Source organism: Vanacampus margaritifer, chromosome 17 (assembly GCF_051991255.1).
Source record: "Vanacampus margaritifer isolate UIUO_Vmar chromosome 17, RoL_Vmar_1.0, whole genome shotgun sequence".
NCBI classification, from domain to species: domain Eukaryota; kingdom Metazoa; phylum Chordata; class Actinopteri; order Syngnathiformes; family Syngnathidae; genus Vanacampus; species Vanacampus margaritifer.
Window position 1 is genome coordinate 104,979 of NC_135448.1, and position 26,241 is coordinate 131,219.

The window sequence follows — 26,241 nt, forward strand, 5'->3', positions numbered from 1 at the left end:
GTTTCAAATTAGATTTGGGGTTTCAAACTAGGGTTTTACATTAGGGTTAGCGTTTCAAACTAGTGTTTTACATTAGGGTTAGTGTTTCAAACTAGGGTTTTACATTAGGGTTAATTCTTCAAATTATGGTTTTACATTAGGGTTAGGGTTTCAAACTAGGGTTTTACATTAGGGTTAGGGTTTCAAACTAGGGTTTTACATTTGGGTTAGGGTTACAAACTAGGGTTTTACATTTGGGTTAGGGTTTCAAACTAGGGTTTCAAATTAGGCTTAGGGTTTCAAACTAGGGTTTTACATTAGGGTTAGGGTTTCAAACAAGGGTTTAACATTAGGGTTAGGGTTTCAAACTAGGGTTTAACATTAGGGTTAGGGTTTCAAACTAGGGTTTTACATTAGGGTTAGGGTTACAAACTTGGGTTTAACATTAGGATTAGGGTTTCAAACTAGGGTTTTACATTAGGGTTAGGGTTACAAACTTGGGTTTAACATTAGGATTAGGGTTTCAAACTAGGGTTTTACATTAGGGTTAGAGTTTCAAACAAGGGTTTTACATTAGGGTTAGGGTTTCACACTAAGGTTTTATATTATGGTTAGGGTTACAAACTAGGGTTTTATATTAGTGTTAGGGTTTCAAACTGGGGTTTCAATTTAGTGTTAGGGTTTCAAACTAGGGTTTAACATTAGGGTTAATGCTTCAAACTAGGGTTTTATATTAGGGTTAGCGTTTCAAACTAGTGTTTTACATTAGGGTTAGTGCTTCAAACTATGGTTTTACATTAGGGTTAGGGTTTCAAACTAGGGTTTTACATTAGGGTTAGGGTTTCAAACTAGGGTTTTACATTAGGGTTAGGGTTTCAAACTAGGGTTTCAATTTAGGGTTAGGGTTTCAAACTAGGGTTTATCATTAGGGTTAGGGTTTCAAACTAGGGTTTTACATTATGGTTAGGGTTTCAAACTAGGGTTTAACATTAGGGTTAGGGTTTCAAACTAGTGTTTTACTTTAGGGTTAATGCTTCAAACTAGGGTTTTACATTAGGGTTAGCGTTTCAAACTAGGGTTTTACATTAGGGTTAGTGTTTCAAACTAGGGTTTTACATTTGGGTTAGGTTTACAAACTAGGGTTTTACATTAGGGTTAGGGTTTCAAACTAGGGTTTTGCATTAGGGTTAGGGTTTCAAACTAGGGTTAATCATTACGGTTAGGGTTTCAAACTAGGGTTTTACATTAGGGTTAGGGTTTCAAACTAGGGTTTAACATTAGTGTTAGGGTTTCAAACTAGGGTTTTACATTAGGGTTAGGGTTTCAAACTAGGGTTTAACATTAGTGTTAGGGTTTCAAACTAGGATTTTACATTAGGGTTAGGGTTACAAACTAGGGTTTTACATTAGGGTTAGGGTTACAAACTAGGGTTTTTTATGAGGGTTAGGGTTTCAAACTAAGGTTTCACATTAGAGTTAGGATTTCAAACAGGGGTTTCAAATTCGGGTTAGGGTTTCAAATTATGGTTTCAAATTAGGGTTAGGGTTTCAAACTAGGGTTTTACATTAGGGTTAGGGTTTCAAACTAGGGTTTAACATTAGGGTTAGGGTTTCAAACTAGGGTTTCAAATTAGGGTTAGGGTTACAAACAAGGGGTTTTAAATTAGGGTTAGGGTTTCAAACTAGGGTTTCAAATTAGGGTTAGGGTTTCAAACTAGGGTTTTACATTAGGGTTAGTGTTTCAAACTAGGGTTTCAAATTAGGGTTAGGGTTACAAACAAGGGGTTTTACATTAGGGTTAGGGTTTCAAACTAGGGTTTTACATTAGGGTTAGGGTTTCAAACTCGGGTTTAAAATTAGGGTTAGGGTTTCAAACAAGGGTTTTACATTAGGGTTAGGGTTTCAAACTAGGGTTTTACATTAGGGTTAGGGTTTCAAACTAGGGTTTTACATTAGAGTTAGGGTTACAAACTAGGGTTTTACATTAGGGTTAGGGTTTCAAACTAGGGTTTTACATTAGGGTTAGGGTTTCAAACTATGGTTTTACATTAGGGTTAGGGTTACAAACTAGGGTTTTACATTAGGGTTAGGGTTTCAAACTAGGGTTTTACCTTAGGTTTAGGGTTTCAAACTAGGGTTTAAATTTAGGGTTAGTGTTTCAAACTAGGGTTTATCATTAGGGTTAGGGTTTCAAACTAGGGTTTTACATTAGGGTTAGGGTTTCAAATTAGGGTTTAACATTAGGGTTAGCGTTTCAAACTAGTGTTTTACATTAGGGTTAATGCTTCAAACTAGGGTTTTACATTAGGGTTAGGGTTTTAAACTATGGTTTCAAATTAGATTTGGGGTTTCAAACTAGGGTTTTACATTAGGGTTAGCGTTTCAAACTAGTGTTTTACATTAGGGTTAGTGTTTCAAACTAGGGTTTTACATTAGGGTTAATTCTTCAAACTATGGTTTTACATTAGGGTTAGGGTTTCAAACTAGGGTTTTACATTAGGGTTAGGGTTTCAAACTAGGGTTTTACATTTGGGTTAGGGTTACAAACTAGGGTTTTACATTTGGGTTAGGGTTTCAAACTAGGGTTTCAAATTAGGCTTAGGGTTTCAAACTAGGGTTTTACATTAGGGTTAGGGTTTCAAACAAGGGTTTAACATTAGGGTTAGGGTTTCAAACTAGGGTTTAACATTAGGGTTAGGGTTTCAAACTAGGGTTTTACATTAGGGTTAGGGTTACAAACTTGGGTTTAACATTAGGATTAGGGTTTCAAACTAGGGTTTTACATTAGGGTTAGGGTTACAAACTTGGGTTTAACATTAGGATTAGGGTTTCAAACTAGGGTTTTACATTAGGGTTAGAGTTTCAAACAAGGGTTTTACATTAGGGTTAGGGTTTCAAAAATGTCATTTTACATTAGGGTTAGGGTTACAAACTAGGGTTTTACATTAGGGTTAGGGTTTCAAACAAGGGTTTTACATTAGGGTTAGGGTTTCAAACTAGGGTTTTACATTAGGGTTAGGGTTTCAAACTAGGGTTTTACATTAGGGTTAGGCTTTCAAACTAGGGTTTTACATTAGGTTTAGGGTTTCAAACTAGGGTTTTACATTAGGGTTAGGGTTTCAGACTAGGGTTTAAATTTAGGGTTAGGGTTTCACACTAGGGTTTTACATTAGGGTTAGGGTTTCAAACTAGGGTTTAACATTAGGGTTAGGGTTTCAAACTAGGGTTTTACATTAGGGTTAGGGTTACAAACTTGGGTTTAACATTAGGATTAGGGTTTCAAACTAGGGTTTTACATTAGGGTTAGGGTTACAAACTTGGGTTTAACATTAGGATTAGGGTTTCAAACTAGGGTTTTACATTAGGGTTAGAGTTTCAAACAAGGGTTTTACATTAGGGTTAGGGTTTCAAAAATGTCATTTTACATTAGGGTTAGGGTTACAAACTAGGGTTTTACATTAGGGTTAGGGTTTCAAACAAGGGTTTTACATTAGGGTTAGGGTTTCAAACTAGGGTTTTACATTAGGGTTAGGGTTTCAAACTAGGGTTTTACATTAGGGTTAGGCTTTCAAACTAGGGTTTTACATTAGGTTTAGGGTTTCAAACTAGGGTTTTACATTAGGGTTAGGGTTTCAGACTAGGGTTTAAATTTAGGGTTAGGGTTTCACACTAGGGTTTTACATTAGGGTTAGGTTTTCAAACTAGGGTTTTACATTAGGGTTAGGGTTTCAAACAAGGGTTTTACATTAGGGTTAGGGTTTCAAAACAGTCATATTACATTAGGGTTAGGGTTACAAACTAGGGTTTTACATTAGGGTTAGGGTTTCAAACTAGGGTTTCTAATTAGGGTTAGGGTTTCAAACTAGGGTTTTACATTAGGGTTAGGGTTTCAAACTAGGGTTTAGAATTAGGGTTAGGCTTTCAAACTAGGGTTTCAAATTAGGCTTAGGGTTTCAATCTAGGGTTTTGTTTTAGGGTTAGGGTTTAAAACAAGGGTTTTACATTAGGGTTAGGGTTTCAAACTAGGGTTTTACATTAGGTTTAGGGTTTCAAACTAGGGTTTTACATTATGGTTAGGGTTACAAACTAGGGTTTTACATTAGGGTTAGGGTTTCAAACTAGGGTTTTACATTAGGGTTAGGGTTTCAAACTAGGGTTTCAATTTAGGGTTAGGGATTCAAACTAGGGCTTATAATTAGGGTTAGGGTTTCAAACTAGTGTTTTACATTAGGGTTAATGCTTCAAACTAGGGTTTTACATTAGGGTTGGGTTTCAAACTAGGGCTTTACATTTGGGTTAGGGTTACAAACAAGGGTTTTACATTAGGGTTAGGGTTTCAAACTAGGGTTTTGCATTAGGGTTAGGGTTTCAAACTAGGGTTTTACATTAGGGTTAGGGTTTCAAACTAGGGTTTAACATTAGGGTTAGGGTTACAAACTAGGGTTTTACATTACGGTTAGGGTTTCAAACTAGGGTTTTACATTAGGGTAAGAGTTTCAAACTAGGGTTATAATTTAGGGTTATTGCTTCAAACTAGGGTTTTACATTAGGGTTAGGGTTTCAAACTAGGGTTTTACATTAGGGTTAGGGTTTCAAACTATGGTTTTACATTAGGGTTAGGGTTACAAACTAGGGTTTTACATTAGGGTTAGGGTTTCAAACTAGGGTTTTACCTTAGGGTTAGGGTTTCAAACTAGTGTTTAAATTTATGGTTAGGGTTTCAAACTAGGGTTTATCATTAGGGTTAGGGTTTCAAACTAGGGTTTAACATTAGGGTTAGGGTTTCAAATTAGGGTTTAACATTAGGGTTAGCGTTTCAAACTAGTGTTTTACATTAGGGTTAATGCTTCAAACTAGGGTTTTACATTAGGGTTAGGGTTTCAAACTAGGGTTTTACATTAGCGTTAGGGTTTCAAACTAGGGTTTTACATTAGGGTTAGGGTTACAAACTAGGGTTTTACATTAGGGTTAGGGTTTCAAACTAGGGTTTTACATTAGGGTTAGGGTTTCAAACTAGGGTTTCAATTTAGTTTAGGGTTTCAAACTAGGGTTTAACATTTGGGTTAGGGTTTCAAACTAGGGTTTTAAATTAGGGTTAATGCTTCAAACTAGGGTTTTACATTAGGGTTAGGGTTTCAAACTAGGGTTTTACATTAGGGTTAGGGTTTCAAACTAGGGTTTTACATTAGGGTTAGGGTTTCACACTAAGGTTTTACATTAGGGTTAGGGTTACAATTTAGGGTTTTACATTAGGGTTAGGGTTTCAAACTAGGGTTTTACATTAGGGTTAGGGTTTCAAACTGGGGTTTCAATTTAGTGTTAGAGTGTCAAACTAGGGTTTTACATTAGGGTTAGTGTTTCAAACTAGTGTTTTACATTAGGGTTAGTGCTTCAAACTAGGGTTTTACATTTGGGTTAGGGTTACAAACTAGGGTTTTTTATGAGGGTTAGGGTTTCAAACTAAGGTTTCACATTAGAGTTAGGATTTCAAACAGGGGTTTCAAATTAGGGTTAGGGTTTCAAACTAGGGTTTATCATTAGGGTTAGGGTTTCAAACTAGGGTTTTACATTAGGGTTAGGTTTTCAAACTAGGGTTTAACATTAGGGTTAGGGTTTCAAACTAGGGTTTCAAATTAGGGTTAGGGTTACAAACAAGGGATTTTACAATAGGGTTAGGGTTTCAAACTAGGGTTTTACATTAGGGTTAGGGTTTCAAACTCGGGTTTCAAATTAGGGTTAGGGTTTCAAACTAGGGCTTTACATTAGGGTTAGGGTTTAAAACTAGGGTTTCAAATTAGGCTTAGGGTTTCAATCTAGGGTTTTGTTTTAGGGTTAGGGTTTCAAACAAGGGTTTTACATTAGGGTTAGGGTTACAAACTAGGGTTTTACATTAGGGTTAGGGTTTCAAACTAGGGTTTTACCTTAGGGTTAGGGTTTCAAATTAGGGTTTAACATTAGGGTTAGCGTTTGAAACTAGTGTTTTACATTAGGGTTAATGCTTCAAACTAGGGTTTTACATTAGGGTTAGGGTTTTAAACTATGTTTTCAAATTAGATTTGGGGTTTCAAACTAGGGTTTTACATTAGGGTTAGCGTTTCAAACTAGTGTTTTACATTAGGGTTAGTGCTTCAAACTAGGGTTTTACATTAGGGTTAATGCTTCAAACTAGGGTTTTACATTAGGGTTAGGGTTTCAAACTAGGGTTTTACATTAGTGTTAGGTTTTCAAACTAGGGTTTTACATTTGGGTTAGGGTTACAAACTAGGGTTTTACATTAGGTTCAGGGTTTCAAACTAGGGTTTCAAATTAGGCTTAGGGTTTCAAACTAGGGTTTTACATTAGGGTTAGGGTTTCAAACAAGGGTTTTACATTAGGGTTAGGGTTTCAAACTACGGTTTAACATTAGGTTTAGGGTTTCAAACTAGGGTTTTACATTAGGGTTAGGGTTACAAACTAGGGTTTAACATTAGGATTAGGGTTTCAAACTAGGGTTTTACATTAGGGTTAGGGTTTCAAACAAGGGTTTTACATTAGGGTTAGGGTTTCAAAACAGTCATTTTACATTAGGGTTAGGGATACAAACTAGGGTTTTACATTAGGGTTAGGGTTTCAAACTAGGGTTTTACATTAGGGTTAGGGTTTCAAACTAGGGTTTCAAATAAGGCTTAGGGTTTCAAACTAGGGTTTTACATTAGGGTTAGGGTTTCAAACAAGGGTTTTACATTAGGGTAAGTGTTTCAAACTAGGGTTTTACATTAGGGTTAGGGTTACAAACTAGGCTTTAACATTAGGGTTAGGGTTTCAAACTAGGGTTTTACATTAGGGTTAGGGTTTCAAACAAGGGTTTTACATTAGGGTTAGGGTTTCAAACTAGGGTTTCAAATTAGGGTTAGGGTTTCAAACTAGGGTTTTACATTAGGGTTAGGGTTTCAAACTAGGGTTTTACATTAGGGTTAGGGTTTCACACTAAGGTTTTACATTAGGGTTAGGGTTACAATTTAGGGTTTTACATTAGGGTTAGGGTTTCAAACTAGGGTTTTACATTAGGGTTAGGGTTTCAAACTAGTGTTTTACATTAGGGTTAGTGCTTCAAACTAGGGTTTTACATTAGGGTTAGCGTTTCAAACTAGGGTTTTACATTAGGGTTAGTGTTTCAAACTAGGGTTTTACATTTGGGTTAGGGTTACAAACTAGGGTTTTTTATGAGGGTTATGGTTTCAAACTAAGGTTTCACATTATAGTTAGGATTTCAAACAGGGGTTTCAAATTAGGGTTAGGGTTTCAAACTAGGGTTTCAAATTAGGGTTACGGTTTCAAACTAGGGTTTATCATTAGGGTTAGGGTTTCAAACTAGGGTTTTACATTAGGGTTAGGGTTACAAACTAGGGTTTAACATTAGGATTAGGGTTTTAAACTAGGGTTTTACATTAGGGTTAGGGTTTCAAACAAGGGTTTTACATTAGGGTTAGGGTTTCAAAACAGTCATTTTACATTAGGGTTAGGGTTACAAACTAGGGTTTTACATTAGGGCTAGGGTTTCAAAATAGGGTTTTACATTAGGGTTAGGGTTTCAAAATAGGGTTTAACATTAGGGTTAGGGTTTCAAACTAGGGTTTCAAATTAGGGTTAGTGTTGCAAACTAGGGTTTTACATTAGGCTAAGTGTTTCAAAACAGGGGTTAAAAATTAGGGTTAGGGTTTCACACTAGGGTTTTACATTAGGGTTAGGTTTTCAAACAAGGGTTTTACATTAGGGTTAGGGTTTCAAAACAGTCATTTTACATTCGGGTTAGGGTTACAAACTAGGGTTTTACATTAGGGTTAGGGTTTCAAACTAGGGTTTTACATTAGGGTTAGGGTTTCAAACTAGGGTTTCAAATTAGGTTTAGGGTTTCACACTAAGGTTTTACATTAGGGTTAGGGTTACAAACTAGGGTTTTACATTAGGGTTAGGGTTTCAAACTAGGGTTTCAAACTAGGGTTTCAATTTAGGGTTAGGGTTTCACACTAAGGTTTTACATTAGGTTTAGGGTTACAAACTAGGGTTTTACATTAGGGTTAATGCTTCAAACTAGGGTTTTACATTAGGGTTAGGGTTTCAAACTAGGGTTTTACATTAGGGTTAGGGTTTCAAACTAGGGTTTCAATTTAGGGTTAGGGTTTCAAACTAGGGTTTATCATTAGGGTTAGGGTTTCAAACTAGGGTTTTACATTAGGGTTAGGGTTTCAAACTAGGGCTTATAATTAGGGTTAGGGTTTCAAACTAGTGTTTTACATTAGGGTTAATGATTCAAACTAGGGTTTTACATTAGGGTTGGGTTTCAAACTAGGGTTATACATTTGGGTTAGGGTTACAAACAAGGGTTTTACATTAGGGTTAGGGTTTCAAACTAGGGTTTTGCATTAGGGTTAGGGTTTCAAACTAGGGTTTATCATTAGGGTTAGGGTTTCAAACTAGGGTTTTACATTAGGGTTAGGGTTTCAAACTAGGGTTTAACATTAGGGTTAGGGTTACAAACTAGGGTTTTACATTACGGTTAGGGTTTCAAACTGGGGTTTTACATTAGGGTAAGAGTTTCAAACTAGGGTTATAATTTAGGGTTAGTGCTTCAAACTAGGGTTTTACATTAGGGATAGGGTTTCAAACTAGGGTTTTAAATTAGGGTTAGGGTTTCAAACTATGGTTTTACATTAGGGTTAGGGTTACAAACTAGGGTTTTACATTAGGGTTAGGGTTTCAAACTGGGGTTTTACCTTAAGGTTAGGGTTTCAAACTAGGTTTTAAATTTAGGGTTAGGGTTTCAAACTAGGGTTTTACATTAGGGTTACTGCTTCAAACTAGGGTTTTACATTAGGGTTAGGGTTTCAAACTAGGCTTTCTAATTAGGGTTAGGGTTTTAAACTAGGGTTTATCATTAGGGTTAGGGTTTCAAACTAGGGTTTTACAATAGGGTTAGGGTTTCAAACTAGGGTTTCTAATTAGGGTTAGGGTTTCAAACTAGGGTTTTATATTAGGGTTAGGGTTTCAAACTAGTGTTTCAAATTAGGGTTAGAGTTTCAAACTAGGGTTTTACATTAGGGTTACTGCTTCAAACTAGGGTTTTACATTAGGGTTAGGGTTTCAAACAAGGGTTTTATATTAGGGTTAGGGTTTCAAACTAGGGTTTAACATTAGGGTTAGGGTTCCAAACTAGGGTTTTACATTAGTGTTAAGGTTACAAACTAGGGTTTTACATTAGGGTTAGGGTTTCAAACTAGGGTTTCAAATTAGGGTTAGGGTTTCAAACTAGGGTTTCAAATTAGGGTTAGGGTTTTAAACTAGGGTTTATCATTAGGGTTAGGGTTTCAAACTAGGGTTTTACATTAGGGTTAGGGTTTCAAACTAGGCTTTCTAATTAGGGTTAGGGTTTTAAACTAGGGTTTATCATTAGGGTTAGGGTTTCAAACTAGGGTTTTACAATAGGGTTAGGGTTTCAAACTAGGGTTTCTAATTAGGGTTAGGGTTTCAAACTAGGGTTTTATATTAGGGTTAGGGTTTCAAACTAGGGTTTAAAATTAGGGTTAGGGTTTCAAACAAGGGTTTTACATTAGGGTTAGGGTTTCAAACAAGGGTTTTACATTAGGGTTAGGGTTTCAAAACAGGGGTTTTAAAATAGGGTTAGGGTTTCAAACTTGGGTTTTACATTAGGTTTAGGGTTTCAAACTAGGGTTTCAAATTAGGGTTTGGGCTTCAAATTGAGGTTTTACATTAGGATTAGGGTTACAAACTAGGGTTTTACATTAGGGTTAGGGTTTCAAACTATGGTTTCAAATTAGGTTTGGGGTTTCAAACTAGGGTTTTACATTAGGGTTAGGGTTTCAAACTAGGGTTTTACATTAGGGTTAGGGTTTCAAAATAGGGTTTTACATTAGGGTTAGGGTTTCAAAATAGGGTTTAACATTAGGGTTAGGGTTTCAAACTAGGGTTTCAAATTAGGGTTAGGGTTGCAAACTAGGGTTTTACATTAGCGATAGGGTTTCAAACTCTGGTTTCAAATTAGGGGTAGGGTTTCAAACTAGGGTTTTACATTACGGTTAGGGTTTCAAACTAGGGTTTAACGTTAGGTTTAGGGTTTCAAACAAAGGTTTTACATTAGGGTTAGGGTTTCAAACTAGGGTTTCAAATTAGGGTTAGGGTTTCAAACTAGGGTTTTACATTAGGGTTAGGGTTTCAAACTAGGGTTTTACATTAGGGTTAGGGTTTCACACTAAGGTTTTATATTATGGTTAGGGTTACAAACTAGGGATTTATATTAGTGTTAGGGTTTCAAACTGGGGTTTCAATTTAGTGTTAGGGTTTCAAACTAGGGTTTAACATTAGGGTTAATGCTTCAAACTAGGGTTTTATATTAGGGTTAGCGTTTCAAACTAGTGTTTTACATTAGGGTTAGGGTTTCAAACTAGGGTTTTACATTAGGGTTAGGGTTTCAAACTAGGGTTTCAATTTAGGGTTAGGGTTTCAAACTAGGGTTTATCATTAGGGTTAGGGTTTCAAACTAGGGTTTTACATTAGGGTTAGGGTTTCAAACTAGGGTTTAACATTAGGGTTAGGGTTTCAAACTAGTGTTTTACTTTAGGGTTAATGCTTCAAACTAGGGTTTTACATTAGGGTTAGCGTTTCAAACTAGGGTTTTACATTTGGGTTAGGTTTACAAACTAGGGTTTTACATTAGGGTTAGGGTTTCAAACTAGGGTTTTGCATTAGGGTTAGGGTTTCAAACTAGGGTTAATCATTACGGTTAGGGTTTCAAACTAGGGTTTTACATTAGGGTAAGGTTTCAAACTAGGGTTTAACATTAGTGTTAGGGTTTCAAACTAGGGTTTTACATTAGGGTTAGGGTTTCAAACTAGGGTTTAACATTAGTGTTAGGGTTTCAAACTAGGATTTTACATTAGGGTTAGGGTTACAAACTAGGGTTTTACATTAGGGTTAGGGTTACAAACTAGGGTTTTTTATGAGGGTTAGGGTTTCAAACTAAGGTTTCACATTAGAGTTAGGATTTCAAACAGGGGTTTCAAATTAGGGTTAGGGTTTCAAACTATGGTTTCAAATTAGGGTTAGGGTTACAAACAAGGGGTTTTAAATTAGGGTTAGGGTTTCAAACTAGGGTTTCGAATTAGGGTTAGGGTTTCAAACTAGGGTTTTACATTAGGGTTAGGGTTTCAAACTAGGGTTTAACATTAGGGTTAGGGTTTCAAACTAGGGTTTCAAATTAGGGTTAGGGTTACAAACAAGGGGTTTTACATTAGGGTTAGGGTTTCAAACTAGGGTTTTACATTAGGGTTAGGGTTTCAAACTCGTGTTTAAAATTAGGGTTAGGGTTTCAAACAAGGGTTTTACATTAGGGTTAGGGTTTCAAACTAGGGTTTTACATTAGGGTTAGGGTTTCAAACTAGGGTTTTACATTAGAGTTAGGGTTACAAACTAGGGTTTTACATTAGGGTTAGGGTTTCAAACTAGGGTTTTACATTAGGGTTAGGGTTTCAAACTATGGTTTTACATTAGGGTTAGGGCTACAAACTAGGGTTTTACATTATGGTTAGGGTTTCAAACTAGGGTTTTACCTTAGGTTTAGGGTTTCAAACTAGGGTTTAAATTTAGGGTTAGTGTTTCAAACTAGGGTTTATCATTAGGGTTAGGGTTTCAAACTAGGGTTTTACATTAGGGTTAGCGTTTCAAACTAGTGTTTAACATTAGGGTTAGCGTTTCAAACTAGGGTTTTACATTAGGGTTAATTCTTCAAACTATGGTTTTACATTAGGGTTAGGGTTTCAAACTAGGGTTTTACATTAGGGTTAGGGTTTCAAACTAGGGTTTTACATTTGGGTTAGGGTTACAAACTAGGGTTTTACATTAGGGTTAGGGTTTCAAACTAGGGTTTTACATTTGGGTTAGGGTTACAAACTAGGGTTTTACATTTGGGTTAGGGTTTCAAACTAGGGTTTCAAATTAGGCTTAGGGTTTCAAACTAGGGTTTTACATTAGGGTTAGGGTTTCAAACAAGGGTTTAACATTAGGGTTAGGGTTTCAAACTAGGGTTTAACATTAGGGTTAGGGTTTCAAACTTGGGTTTTACATTAGGGTTAGGGTTACAAACTTGGGTTTAACATTAGGATTAGGGTTTCAAACTAGGGTTTTACATTAGGGTTAGGGTTTCAAAAATGTCATTTTACATTAGGGTTAGGGTTACAAACTAGGGTTTTACATTAGGGTTAGGGTTTCAAACTAGGGTTTTACATTAGGGTTAGGGTTTCAAACTAGGGTTTCAAATTAGGCTTAGGGTTTCAAACTAGGGTTTTACATTAGGGTTAGGGTTTCAAACAAGGGTTTTACATTAGGGTTAGGGTTTCAAACTAGGGTTTTACATTAGGGTTAGGGTTTCAAACTAGGGTTTTACATTAGGGTTAGGCTTTCAAACTAGGGTTTTACATTAGGTTTAGGGTTTCAAACTAGGGTTTAACATTAGGGTTAGGTTTTCAAACTAGGGTTTTACATTAGGGTTAGGGTTTCAAACAAGGGTTTTACATTAGGGTTAGGGTTTCAATCTAGGGTTTTGTTTTAGGGTTAGGGTTTAAAACAAGGGTTTTACATTAGGGTTAGGGTTTCAAACTAGGGTTTTACATTAGGTTTAGGGTTTCAAACTAGGGTTTTACATTATGGTTAGGGTTACAAACTAGGGTTTTACATTAGGGTTAGGGTTTCAAACTAGGGTTTTACATTAGGGTTAGGGTTTCAAACTAGGGTTTCAATTTAGGGTTAGGGTTTCAAACTAGGGTTTATCATTAGGGTTAGGGTTTCAAACTAGGGTTTTACATTAGGGTTAGGGTTTCAAACTAGGGCTTATAATTAGGGTTAGGGTTTCAAACTAGTGTTTTACATTAGGGTTAATGCTTCAAACTAGGGTTTTACATTAGGGTTGGGTTTCAAACTAGGGCTTTACATTTGGGTTAGGGTTACAAACAAGGGTTTTACATTAGGGTTAGGGTTTCAAACTAGGGTTTTGCATTAGGGTTAGGGTTTCAAACTAGGGTTTTACATTAGGGTTAGGGTTTCAAACTAGGGTTTAACATTAGGGTTAGGGTTACAAACTAGGGTTTTACATTACGGTTAGGGTTTCAAACTAGGGTTTTACATTAGGGTAAGAGTTTCAAACTAGGGTTATAATTTAGGGTTATTGCTTCAAACTAGGGTTTTACATTAGGGTTAGGGTTTCAAACTAGGGTTTTACATTAGGGTTAGGGTTTCAAACTAGGGTTTTACATTAGGGTTAGGGTTTCAAACTAGGGTTTTACATTTGGGTTAGGGTTTTACATTAGGGTTAGGGTTTCAAACTAGGGTTTCAAATTAGGCTTAGGGTTTCAAACTAGGGTTTTACATTAGGGTTAGGGTTTCAAACTAGGGTTTAACATTAGGGTTAGGGTTTCAAATTAGGGTTTAACATTAGGGTTAGCGTTTCAAACTAGTGTTTTACATTAGGGTTAATGCTTCAAACTAGGGTTTTACATTAGGGTTAGGGTTTCAAACTAGGGTTTTACATTAGCGTTAGGGTTTCAAACTAGGGTTTTACATTAGGGTTAGGGTTACAAACTAGGGTTTTACATTAGGGTTAGGGTTTCAAACTAGGGTTTTACATTAGGGTTAGGGTTTCAAACTAGGGTTTCAATTTAGTTTAGGGTTTCAAACTAGGGTTTAACATTTGGGTTAGGCTTTCAAACTAGGGTTTTACATTAGGGTTAGGGTTTCAAACTAGGGTTTTACATTAGGGTTAGGGTTTCAAACTAGGGTTTTACATTTGGGTTAGGGTTTTACATTAGGGTTAGGGTTTCAAACTAGGGTTTCAAATTAGGCTTAGGGTTTCAAACTAGGGTTTTACATTAGGGTTAGGGTTTCAAACAAGGGTTTTACATAAGGGTTAGGGTTTCAAACTAGGGTTTAACATTAGGGTTAGGGTTTCAAACTAGGGTTTTACATTAGGGTTAGGGTTACAAACTAGGCTTTAACATTAGGGTTAGGGTTTGAAACTAGGGTTTTACATTAGGGTTAGGGTTTCAAACAAGGGTTTTACATTAGGGTTAGGGTTTCAAACTAGGGTTTCAAATTAGGGTTAGGGTTTCAAACTAGGGTTTTACATTAGGGTTAGGGTTTCAAACTAGGGTTTTACATTAGGGTAAGGGTTACAATTTAGGGTTTTACATTAGGGTTAGGGTTTCAAACTAGGGTTTTACATTAGGGTTAGGGTTTCAAACTGGGGTTTCAATTTAGTGTTAGGGTGTCAAACTAGGGTTTTACATTAGGGTTAGTGTTTCAAACTAGTTTTTTACATTAGGGTTAGTGCTTCAAACTAAGGTTTTACATTAGGGTTAGCGTTTCAAACTAGGGTTTTACATTAGGGTTAGTGTTTCAAACTAGGGTTTTACATTTGGGTTAGGGTTACAAACTAGGGTTTTTTATGAGGGTTAGGGTTTCAAACTAAGGTTTCACATTAGAGTTAGGATTTCAAATAGGGGTTTCAAATTAGGGTTAGGGTTTCAAACTAGGGTTTCAAATTAGGGTTACGGTTTCAAACTAGGGTTTATCATTAGGGTAAGGTTTCAAACTAGGGTTTTACATTAGGGTTAGGTTTTCAAACTAGGGTTTAACATTAGGGTTAGGGTTTCAAACTAGGGTTTCAAATTAGGGTTAGGGTTACAAACAAGGGATTTTACATTATGGTTAGGGTTTCAAACTAGGGTTTTACATTAGGGTTAGGGTTTCAAACTCGGGTTTCAAATTAGGGTTAGGGTTTCAAACTAGGGCTTTACATTAGGGTTAGGGTTTAAAACTAGGGTTTCAAATTAGGCTTAGGGTTTCAATCTAGGGTTTTGTTTTAGGGTTAGGGTTTCAAACAAGGGTTTTACATTAGGGTTAGGGTTACAAACTAGGGTTTTACATTAGGGTTAGGGTTTCAAACTAGGGTTTTACCTTAGGGTTAGGGTTTCAAATTAGGGTTTAACATTAGGGTTAGCGTTTCAAACTAGTGTTTTACATTAGGGTTAATGCTTCAAACTAGGGTTTTACATTAGGGTTAGGGTTTTAAACTATGTTTTCAAATTAGATTTGGGGTTTCAAACTAGGGTTTTACCTTTGGGTTTAGCGTTTCAAACTAGTGTTTTACATTAGGGTTAGTGCTTCAAACTAGGGTTTTACATTAGGGTTAGGGTTTCAAACAAGGGTTTTACATTAGGGTTAGGGTTTCAAACAAGGGTTTTACATTAGGGTTAGGGTTTCAAAACAGTCATTTTACATTAGGGTTAGGGATACAAACTAGGGTTTTACATTAGGGTTAGGGTTTCAAACTAGGGTTTTACATTAGGGTTAGGGTTTCAAACTAGGGTTTTACATTAGCGTTAGGGTTTCAAACTAGGGTTTTACATTAGGGTTAGGGTTACAAACTAGGGTTTTACATTAGGGTTAGGGTTTCAAACTAGGGTTTTACATTAGGGTTAGGGTTTCAAACTAGGGTTTCAATTTAGTTTAGGGTTTCAAACTAGGGTTTAACATTTGGGTTAGGCTTTCAAACTAGGGTTTTACATTAGGGTTAGGGTTTCAAACTAGGGTTTTACATTAGGGTTAGGGTTTCAAACTAGGGTTTTACATTTGGGTTAGGGTTTTACATTAGGGTTAGGGTTTCAAACAAGGGTTTCAAATTAGGCTTAGGGTTTCAAACTAGGGTTTTACATTAGGGTTAGGGTTTCAAACAAGGGTTTTACATTAGGGTTAGGGTTTCAAACTAGGGTTTAACATTAGGGTTAGGGTTTCAAACTAGGGTTTTACATTAGGGTTAGGGTTACAAACTAGGCTTTAACATTAGGGTTAGGGTTTGAAACTAGGGTTTTACATTAGGGTTAGGGTTTCAAACAAGGGTTTTACATTAGGGTTAGGGTTTCAAACTAGGGTTTCAAATTAGGGTTAGGGTTTCAAACTAGGGTTTTACATTAGGGTTAGGGTTTCAAACTAGGGTTTTACATTAGGGTTAGGGTTACAATTTAGGGTTTTACATTAGGGTTAGGGTTTCAAACTAGGGTTTTACATTAGGGTTAGGGTTTCAAACTGGGGTTTCAATTTAGTGTTAGGGTGTCAAACTAGGGTTTTACATTAGGGTTAGTGTTTCAAACTAGGGTTTTACATTTGGGTTAGGGTTACAAACTAGGGTTTTTTATGAGGGTTAGGGTTTCAAACTAAGGTTTCACATTAGAGTTAGGATTTCAAACAGGGGTTTCAAATTAGGGTTAGGGTTTCAAACTAGGGTTTCAAATTAGGGTTACGGTTTCAAACTAGGGTTTATCATTAGGGTAAGGTTTCAAACTAGGGTTTTACATTAGGGTTAGGTTTTCAAACTAGGGTTTAACATTAGGGTTAGGGTTTCAAACTAGGGTTTCAAATTAGGGTTAGGGTTACAAACAAGGGATTTTACATTAGGGTTAGGGTTTCAAACTAGGGTTTTACATTAGGGTTAGGGTTTCAAACTCGGGTTTCAAATTAGGGTTAGGGTTTCAAACTAGGGCTTTACATTAGGGTTAGGGTTTAAAACTAGGGTTTCAAATTAGGCTTAGGGTTTCAATCTAGGGTTTTGTTTTAGGGTTAGGGTTTCAAACAAGGGTTTTACATTAGGGTTAGGGTTACAAACTAGGGTTTTACATTAGGGTTAGGGTTTCAAACTAGGGTTTTACCTTAGGGTTAGGGTTTTAAATTAGGGTTTAACATTAGGGTTAGCGTTTCAAACTAGTGTTTTACATTAGGGTTAATGCTTCAAACTAGGGTTTTACATTAGGGTTAGGGTTTTAAACTATGTTTTCAAATTAGATTTGGGGTTTCAAACTAGGGTTTTACATTAGGGTTAGCGTTTCAAACTAGTGTTTTACATTAGGGTTAGTGCTTCAAACTAGGGTTTTACATTAGGGTTAATGCTTCAAACTAGGGTTTTACATTAAGGTTAGGGTTTCAAACTAGGGTTTTACATTAGTGTTAGGTTTTCAAACTAGGGTTTTACATTTGGGTTAGGGTTACAAACTAGGGTTTTACATTAGGTTTAGGGTTTCAAACTAGGGTTTCAAATTAGGCTTAGGGTTTCAAACTAGGGTTTTACATTAGGGTTAGGGTTTCAAACAAGGGTTTTACATTAGGGTTAGGGTTTCAAACTAGGGTTTAACATTAGGGTTAGGGTTTCAAACTAGGGTTTTACATTAGGGTTAGGGTTACAAACTAGGGTTTAACATTAGGATTAGGGTTTCAAACTAGGGTTTTACATTAGGGTTAGGGTTTCAAACAAGGGTTTTACATTAGGGTTAGGGTTTCAAAACAGTCATTTTACATTAGGGTTAGGGATACAAACTAGGGTTTTACATTAGGGTTAGGGTTTCAAACTAGGGTTTTACATTAGGGTTAGGGTTTCAAACTAGGGTTTCAAATAAGGCTTAGGGTTTCAAACTAGGGTTTTACATTAGGGTTAGGGTTTCAAACAAGGGTTTTACATTAGGGTAAGTGTTTCAAACTAGGGTTTTACATTAGGGTTAGGGTTACAAACTAGGCTTTAACATTAGGGTTAGGGTTTCAAACTAGGGTTTTACATTAGGGTTAGGGTTTCAAACAAGGGTTTTACATTAGGGTTAGGGTTTCAAACTAGGGTTTCAAATTAGGGTTAGGGTTTCAAACTAGGGTTTTACATTAGGGTTAGGGTTTCAAACTAGGGTTTTACATTAGGGTTAGGGTTTCACACTAAGGTTTTACATTAGGGTTAGGGTTACAATTTAGGGTTTTACATTAGGGTTAGGGTTTCAAACTAGGGTTTTACATTAGGGTTAGGGTTTCAAACTGGGGTTTCAATTTAGTGTTAGGGTGTCAAACTAGGGTTTTACATTAGGGTTAGTGTTTCAAACTAGTGTTTTACATTAGGGTTAGTGCTTCAAACTAGGGTTTTACATTAGGGTTAGCGTTTCAAACTAGGGTTTTACATTAGGGTTAGTGTTTCAAACTAGGGTTTTACATTTGGGTTAGGGTTACAAACTAGGGTTTTTTATGAGGGTTATGGTTTCAAACTAAGGTTTCACATTATAGTTAGGATTTCAAACAGGGGTTTCAAATTAGGGTTAGGGTTTCAAACTAGGGTTTCAAATTAGGGTTACGGTTTCAAACTAGGGTTTATCATTAGGGTTAGGGTTTCAAACTAGGGTTTTACATTAGGGTTAGGGTTACAAACTAGGGTTTAACATTAGGATTAGGGTTTCAAACTAGGGTTTTACATTAGGGTTAGGGTTTCAAACAAGGGTTTTACATTAGGGTTAGGGTTTCAAAACAGTCATTTTACATTAGGGTTTGGGTTACAAACTAGGGTTTTACATTAGGGTTAGGGTTTCAAAATAGGGTTTTACATTAGGGTTAGGGTTTCAAAATAGGGTTTAACATTAGGGTTAGGGTTTCAAACTAGGGTTTCAAATTAGGGTTAGGGTTGCAAACTAGGGTTTTACATTAGGGTTAGGGTTTCAAACAGGGGTTTTACATTAGGCTAAGTGTTTCAAAACAGGGGTTAAAAATTAGGGTTAGGGTTTCACACTAGGGTTTTACATTAGGGTTAGGTTTTCAAACAAGGGTTTTACATTAGGGTTAGGGTTTCAAAACAGTCATTTTACATTCGGGTTAGGGTTACAAACTAGGGTTTTACATTAGGGTTAGGGTTTCAAACTAGGGTTTTACATTAGGGTTAGGGTTTTAAACTAGGGTTTCAAATTAGGTTTAGGGTTTCACACTAAGGTTTTACATTAGGGTTAGGGTTACAAACTAGGGTTTTACATTAGGGTTAGGATTTCAAACTAGGGTTTCAAACTAGGGTTTCAATTTAGGGTTAGGGTTTCACACTAAGGTTTTACATTAGGTTTAGGGTTACAAACTAGGGTTTTACATTAGGGTTAATGCTTCAAACTAGGGTTTTACATTAGGGTTAGGGTTTCAAACTAGGGTTTTACATTAGGGTTAGGGTTTCAAACTAGGGTTTCAATTTAGGGTTAGGGTTTCAAACTAGGGTTTTACATTAGGGTTAGGGTTTCAAACTAGGGTTTCAATTTAGGGTTAGGGTTTCAAACTAGGGTTTATCATTAGGGTTAGGGTTTCAAACTAGGGTTTTACATTAGGGTTAGGGTTTCAAACTAGGGCTTATAATTAGGGTTAGGGTTTCAAACTAGTGTTTTACATTAGGGTTAATGATTCAAACTAGGGTTTTACATTAGGGTTGGGTTTCAAACTAGGGTTATACATTTGGGTTAGGGTTACAAACAAGGGTTTTACATTAGGGTTAGGGTTTCAAACTAGGGTTTTGCATTAGGGTTAGGGTTTCAAACTAGGGTTTATCATTAGGGTTAGGGTTTCAAACTAGGGTTTTACATTAGGGTTAGGGTTTCAAACTAGGGTTTAACATTAGGGTTAGGGTTACAAACTAGGGTTTTACATTACGGTTAGGGTTTCAAACTGGGGTTTTACATTAGGGTAAGAGTTTCAAACTAGGGTTATAATTTAGGGTTAGTGCTTCAAACTAGGGTTTTACATTAGGGATAGGGTTTCAAACTAGGGTTTTAAATTAGGGTTAGGGTTTCAAACTATGGTTTTACATTAGGGTTAGGGTTACAAACTAGGGTTTTACATTAGGGTTAGGGTTTCAAACTGGGGTTTTACCTTAGGGTTAGGGTTTCAAACTAGGTTTTAAATTTAGGGTTAGGGTTTCAAACTAGGGTTTATCATTAGGGTTAGCGTTTCAAACTAGTGTTTTACAATAGGGTTAATGCTTCAAACTAGGGTTTTATATTAGGTTTAGGGTTTTAAACTATGGTTTCAAATTAGATTTGGGGTTTCAAACTAGTGTTTCAAATTAGGGTTAGAGTTTCAAACTAGGGTTTTACATTAGGGTTACTGCTTCAAACTAGGGTTTTACATTAGGGTTAGGGTTTCAAACAAGGGTTTTATATTAGGGTTAGGGTTTCAAACTAGGGTTTAACATTAGGGTTAGGGTTCCGAACTAGGGTTTTACATTAGTGTTAAGGTTACAAACTAGGGTTTTACATTAGGGTTAGGGTTTCAAACTAGGGTTTCAAATTAGGGTTAGGGTTTCAAACTAGGGTTTCAAATTAGGGTTAGGGTTTTAAACTAGGGTTTATCATTAGGGTTAGGGTTTCAAACTAGGGTTTTACATTAGGGTTAGGGTTTCAAACTAGGCTTTCTAATTAGGGTTAGGGTTTTAAACTAGGGTTTATCATTAGGGTTAGGGTTTCAAACTAGGGTTTTACAATAGGGTTAGGGTTTCAAACTAGGGTTTCTAATTAGGGTTAGGGTTTCAAACTAGGGTTTTATATTAGGGTTAGGGTTTCAAACTAGGGTTTAAAATTAGGGTTTGGGTTTCAAACAAGGGTTTTACATTAGGGTTAGGGTTTCAAACAAGGGTTTTACATTAGGGTTAGGGTTTCAAAACAGGGGTTTTAAATTAGGGTTAGGGTTTCAAAACAGTCATTTTACATTAGGGTTAGGGTTACAAACTAGGGTTTTACATTAGGGTTAGGGTTTCAAACTAGGGTTTCAAATTAGGCTTAGGGTTTCAAACTAGGGTTTTACATTAGGGTTAGGGTTTCAAACAAGGGTTTTACATTAGGGTTAGGGTTTCAAAACAGTCATTTTACATTAGGGTTAGGGTTACAAACTAGGGTTTTACATTAGGGTTAGGGTTTCAAACTAGGGTTTTACATTAGGGTTAGGGTTTCAAACTAGGCTTTCTAATTAGGGTTAGGGTTTTAAACTAGGGTTTATCATTAGGGTTAGGGTTTCAAACTAGGGTTTTATATTAGGGTTAGGGTTTCAAACTAGGGTTTCAAATTAGGGTTAGGGTTTCAAACAAGGGTTTTACATTAGGGTTAGGGTTTCAAACAAGGGTTTTACATTAGGGTTAGGGTTTCAAAACAGGGGTTTTAAATTAGGGTTAGGGTTTCAAACTTGGGTTTTACATTAGGTTTAGGGTTTCAAACTAGGGTTTCAAATTAGGGTTTGGGTTTCAAATTGAGGTTTTACATTAGGATTAGGGTTACAAGTTAGGGTTTTACATTAGGGTTAGGGTTTCAAACTATGGTTTCAAATTAGGTTTGGGGTTTCAAACTAGGGTTTTACATTAGGGTTAGGGTTTCAACCTAGGGTTTTACATTAGGGTTAGGGTTTCAAAATAGGGTTTTACATTAGGGTTAGGGTTTCAAAATAGGGTTTAACATTAGGGTTAGGGTTTCAAACTAGGGTTTCAAATTAGGGTTAGGGTTGCAAACTAGGGTTTTACATTAGCGCTAGGGTTTCAAACTCGGGTTTCAAATTAGGGGTAGGGTTTCAAACTAGGGTTTTACATTACGGTTAGTGTTTCAAACTAGGGTTTAAAGTTAGGGTTAGGGTTTCAAACTAGGGTTTCAATTTAGGGTTAGGGTTTTAAACTAGGGTTTATCATTAGGGTTAGGGTTTCAAACTAGGGTTTTACATTAGGGTTAGGGTTTCAAACTAGGCTTTCTAATTAGGGTTAGGGTTTCAAACTAGGGTTTTATATTAGCGTTAGGGTTTCAAACTAGGGTTTCAAATTAGGGTTAGGGTTTCAAACAAGGGTTTTACATTAGGGTTAGGGTTTCAAAACAGGGGTTTTAAATTAGGGTTAGGGTTTCAAACTTGGGTTTTACATTAGGTTTAGGGTTTCAAACTAGGGTTTCAAATTAGGGTTTGGGTTTCAAATTGAGGTTTTACATTAGGATTAGGGTTACAAACTAGGCTTTTACATTAGGGTTAGGGTTTCAAACTATGGTTTCAAATTAGGTTTGGGGTTTCAAACTAGGGTTTTACATTAGGGTTAGGGTTTCAAACTAGGGTTTTACATTAGGGTTAGGGTTTCAAAATAGGGTTTTACATTAGGGTTAGGGTTTCAAAATAGGGTTTAACATTAGGGTTAGGGTTTCAAACTAGGGTTTCAAATTAGGGTTAGGGTTGCAAACTAGGGTTTTACATTAGCGCTAGGGTTTCAAACTCGGGTTTCAAATTAGGGGTAGGGTTTCAAACTAGGGTTTTACATTACGGGTAGGGTTTCAAACTAGGGTTTAAAGTTAGGGTTAGGGTTTCAAACTAGGGTTTTACATTAGGTTTAGGGTTTCAAACTAGGGTTTCAAATTAGGGTTAGGGTTTCAAACTAGGGTTTTACATTAGGGTTAGGGTTTCAAACTAGGGTTTTACATTAGGGTTAGGGTTTCACACTAAGGTTTTACATTAGGGTTAGGGTTACAAACTAGGGTTTTACATTAGTGTTAGGGTTTCAAACTGGGGTTTCAATTTAGTGTTAGGGTTTCAAACTAGGGTTTAACATTAGGGTTAATGCTTCAAACTAGGGTTTTACATTAGGGTTAGCGTTTCAAACTAGTGTTTTACATTAGGGTTAGTGCTTCAAACTATGGTTTTACAATAGGGTTAGGGTTTCAAACTAGGGTTTTACATTAGGGTTAGGGTTTCAAACTAGGGTTTTACATTAGGGTTAGGGTTTCAAACTAGGGTTTCAATTTAGGGTTAGGGTTTCAAACTAGGGTTTATCATTAGGGTTAGGGTTTCAAACTAGGGTTTTACCTTAGGGTTAGGGTTTCAAACTAGGGTTTAACATTAGGGTTAGGGTTTCAAACTAGTGTTTTACTTTAGGGTTAATGCTTCAAACTAGGGTTTTACATTAGGGTTAGCGTTTCAAACTAGGGTTTTACATTAGGGTTAGTGTTTCAAACTAGGGTTTAACATTAGGGTTAGGAATTCAAACTAGGGTTTCAAATTAGGGTTAGGGTTACAAACAAGGTGTTTTACATTAGGGTTAGGGTTTCAAACTAGGGTTTTACATTAGGGTTAGGGTTTCAAACTCGGGTTTAAAATTAGGGTTAGGGTTTCAAACAAGGGTTTTACATTAGGGTTAGGGTTTCAAACTAGGGTTTTACATTAGGGTTAGGGTTTCAAACTAGGGTTTTACATTAGAGTTAGGGTTACAAACTAGGGTTTTACATTAGGGTTAGGGTTTCAAACTAGGGTTTTACATTAGGGTTAGGGTTTCAAACTATGGTTTTACATTAGGGTTAGGGTTACAAACTAGGGTTTTACATTAGGGTTAGGGTTTCAAACTAGGGTTTTACCTTAGGGTTAGGGTTTCAAACTAGGGTTTAAATTTAGGGTTAGTGTTTCAAACTAGGGTTTATCATTAGGGTTAGGGTTTCAAACTAGGGTTTTACATTAGGGTTAGGGTTTCAAATTAGGGTTTAACATTAGGGTTAGCGTTTCAAACTAGTGTTTTACATTAGGGTTAATGCTTCAAACTAGGGTTTTACATTAGGGTTAGGGTTTTAAACTATGGTTTCAAATTAGATTTGGGGTTTCAAACTAGGGTTTTACATTAGGGTTAGCGTTTCAAACTAGTGTTTTACATTAGGGTTAGTGCTTCAAACTAGGGTTTTACATTAGGGTTAATGCTTCAAACTATGGTTTTACATTAGGGTTAGGGTTTCAAACTAGGGTTTTACATTAGGGTTAGGGTTTCAAACTAGGGTTTCAAATTAGGGTTTGGGTTTCAAATTGAGGTTTTACATTAGGATTAGGGTTACAAACTAGGCTTTTACATTAGGGTTAGGGTTTCAAACTATGGTTTCAAATTAGGTTTGGGGTTTCAAACTAGGGTTTTACATTAGGGTTAGGGTTTCAAACTAGGGTTTTACATTAGGGTTAGGGTTTCAAAATAGGGTTTTACATTAGGGTTAGGGTTTCAAAATAGGGTTTAACATTAGGGTTAGGGTTTCAAACTAGGGTTTCAAATTAGGGTTAGGGTTGCAAACTAGGGTTTTACATTAGCGCTAGGGTTTCAAACTCGGGTTTCAAATTAGGGGTAGGGTTTCAAACTAGGGTTTTACATTATGGGTAGGGTTTCAAACTAGGGTTTAAAGTTAGGGTTAGGGTTTCAAACTAGGGTTTTACATTAGGTTTAGGGTTTCAAACTAGGGTTTCAAATTAGGGTTAGGGTTTCAAACTAGGGTTTTACATTAGGGTTAGGGTTTCAAACTAGGGTTTTACATTAGGGTTAGGGTTTCACACTAAGGTTTTACATTAGGGTTAGGGTTACAAACTAGGGTTTTACATTAGTGTTAGGGTTTCAAACTGGGGTTTCAATTTAGTGTTAGGGTTTCAAACTAGGGTTTAACATTAGGGTTAATGCTTCAAACTAGGGTTTTACATTAGGGTTAGCGTTTCAAACTAGTGTTTTACATTAGGGTTAGTGCTTCAAACTATGGTTTTACAATAGGGTTAGGGTTTCAAACTAGGGTTTTACATTAGGGTTAGGGTTTCAAACTAGGGTTTTACATTAGGGTTAGGGTTTCAAACTAGGGTTTCAATTTAGGGTTAGGGTTTCAAACTAGGGTTTATCATTAGGGTTAGGGTTTCAAACTAGGGTTTTACCTTAGGGTTAGGGTTTCAAACTAGGGTTTAACATTAGGGTTAGGGTTTCAAACTAGTGTTTTACTTTAGGGTTAATGCTTCAAACTAGGGTTTTACATTAGGGTTAGCGTTTCAAACTAGGGTTTTACATTAGGGTTAGTGTTTCAAACTAGGGTTTAACATTAGGGTTAGGAATTCAAACTAGGGTTTCAAATTAGGGTTAGGGTTACAAACAAGGGGTTTTACATTAGGGTTAGGGTTTCAAACTAGGGTTTTACATTAGGGTTAGGGTTTCAAACTCGGGTTTAAAATTAGGGTTAGGGTTTCAAACAAGGGTTTTACATTAGGGTTAGGGTTTCAAACTAGGGTTTTACATTAGGGTTAGGGTTTCAAACTAGGGTTTTACATTAGAGTTAGGGTTACAAACTAGGGTTTTACATTAGGGTTAGGGTTTCAAACTAGGGTTTTACATTAGGGTTAGGGTTTCAAACTATGGTTTTACATTAGGGTTAGGGTTACAAACTAGGGTTTTACATTAGGGTTAGGGTTTCAAACTAGGGTTTTACCTTAGGGTTAGGGTTTCAAACTAGGGTTTAAATTTAGGGTTAGTGTTTCAAACTAGGGTTTATCATTAGGGTTAGGGTTTCAAACTAGGGTTTTACATTAGGGTTAGGGTTTCAAATTAGGGTTTAACATTAGGGTTAGCGTTTCAAACTAGTGTTTTACATTAGGGTTAATGCCTCAAACTAGGGTTTTACATTAGGGTTAGGGTTTTAAACTATGGTTTCAAATTAGATTTGGGGTTTCAAACTAGGGTTTTACATTAGGGTTAGCGTTTCAAACTAGTGTTTTACATTAGGGTTAGTGCTTCAAACTAGGGTTTTACATTAGGGTTAATGCTTCAAACTATGGTTTTACATTAGGGTTAGGGTTTCAAACTAGGGTTTTACATTAGGGTTAGGGTTTCAAACTAGGGTTTTACATTTGGGTTAGGGTTACAAACTAGGGTTTTACCTTAGGGTTAGGGTTTCAAACTAGGGTTTAACATTAGGGTTAGGGTTTCAAACTAGTGTTTTACTTTAGGGTTAATGCTTCAAACTAGGGTTTTACATTAGGGTTAGCGTTTCAAACTAGGGTTTTACATTAGGGTTAGTGTTTCAAACTAGTGTTTTACATTAGGGTTAGTGCTTCAAACTATGGTTTTACAATAGGGGTAGGGTTTCAAACTAGGGTTTTACATTAGGGTTAGGGTTTCAAACTAGGGTTTTACATTAGGGTTAGGGTTTCAAACTAGGGTTTCAATTTAGGGTTAGGGTTTCAAACTAGGGTTTATCATTAGGGTTAGGGTTTCAAACTAGGGTTTTACCTTAGGGTTAGGGTTTCAAACTAGGGTTTAACATTAGGGTTAGGGTTTCAAACTAGTGTTTTACTTTAGGGTTAATGCTTCAAACTAGGGTTTTACATTAGGGTTAGCGTTTCAAACTAGGGTTTTACATTAGGGTTAGTGTTTCAAACTAGGGTTTAACATTAGGGTTAGGAATTCAAACTAGGGTTTCAAATTAGGGTTAGGGTTACAAACAAGGGGTTTTACATTAGGGTTAGGGTTTCAAACTAGGGTTTTACATTAGGGTTAGGGTTACAAACTAGGGTTTTACATTAGGGTTAGGGTTTCAAACTAGGGTTTTACCTTAGGGTTAGGGTTTCAAACTAGGGTTTAAATTTAGGGTTAGTGTTTCAA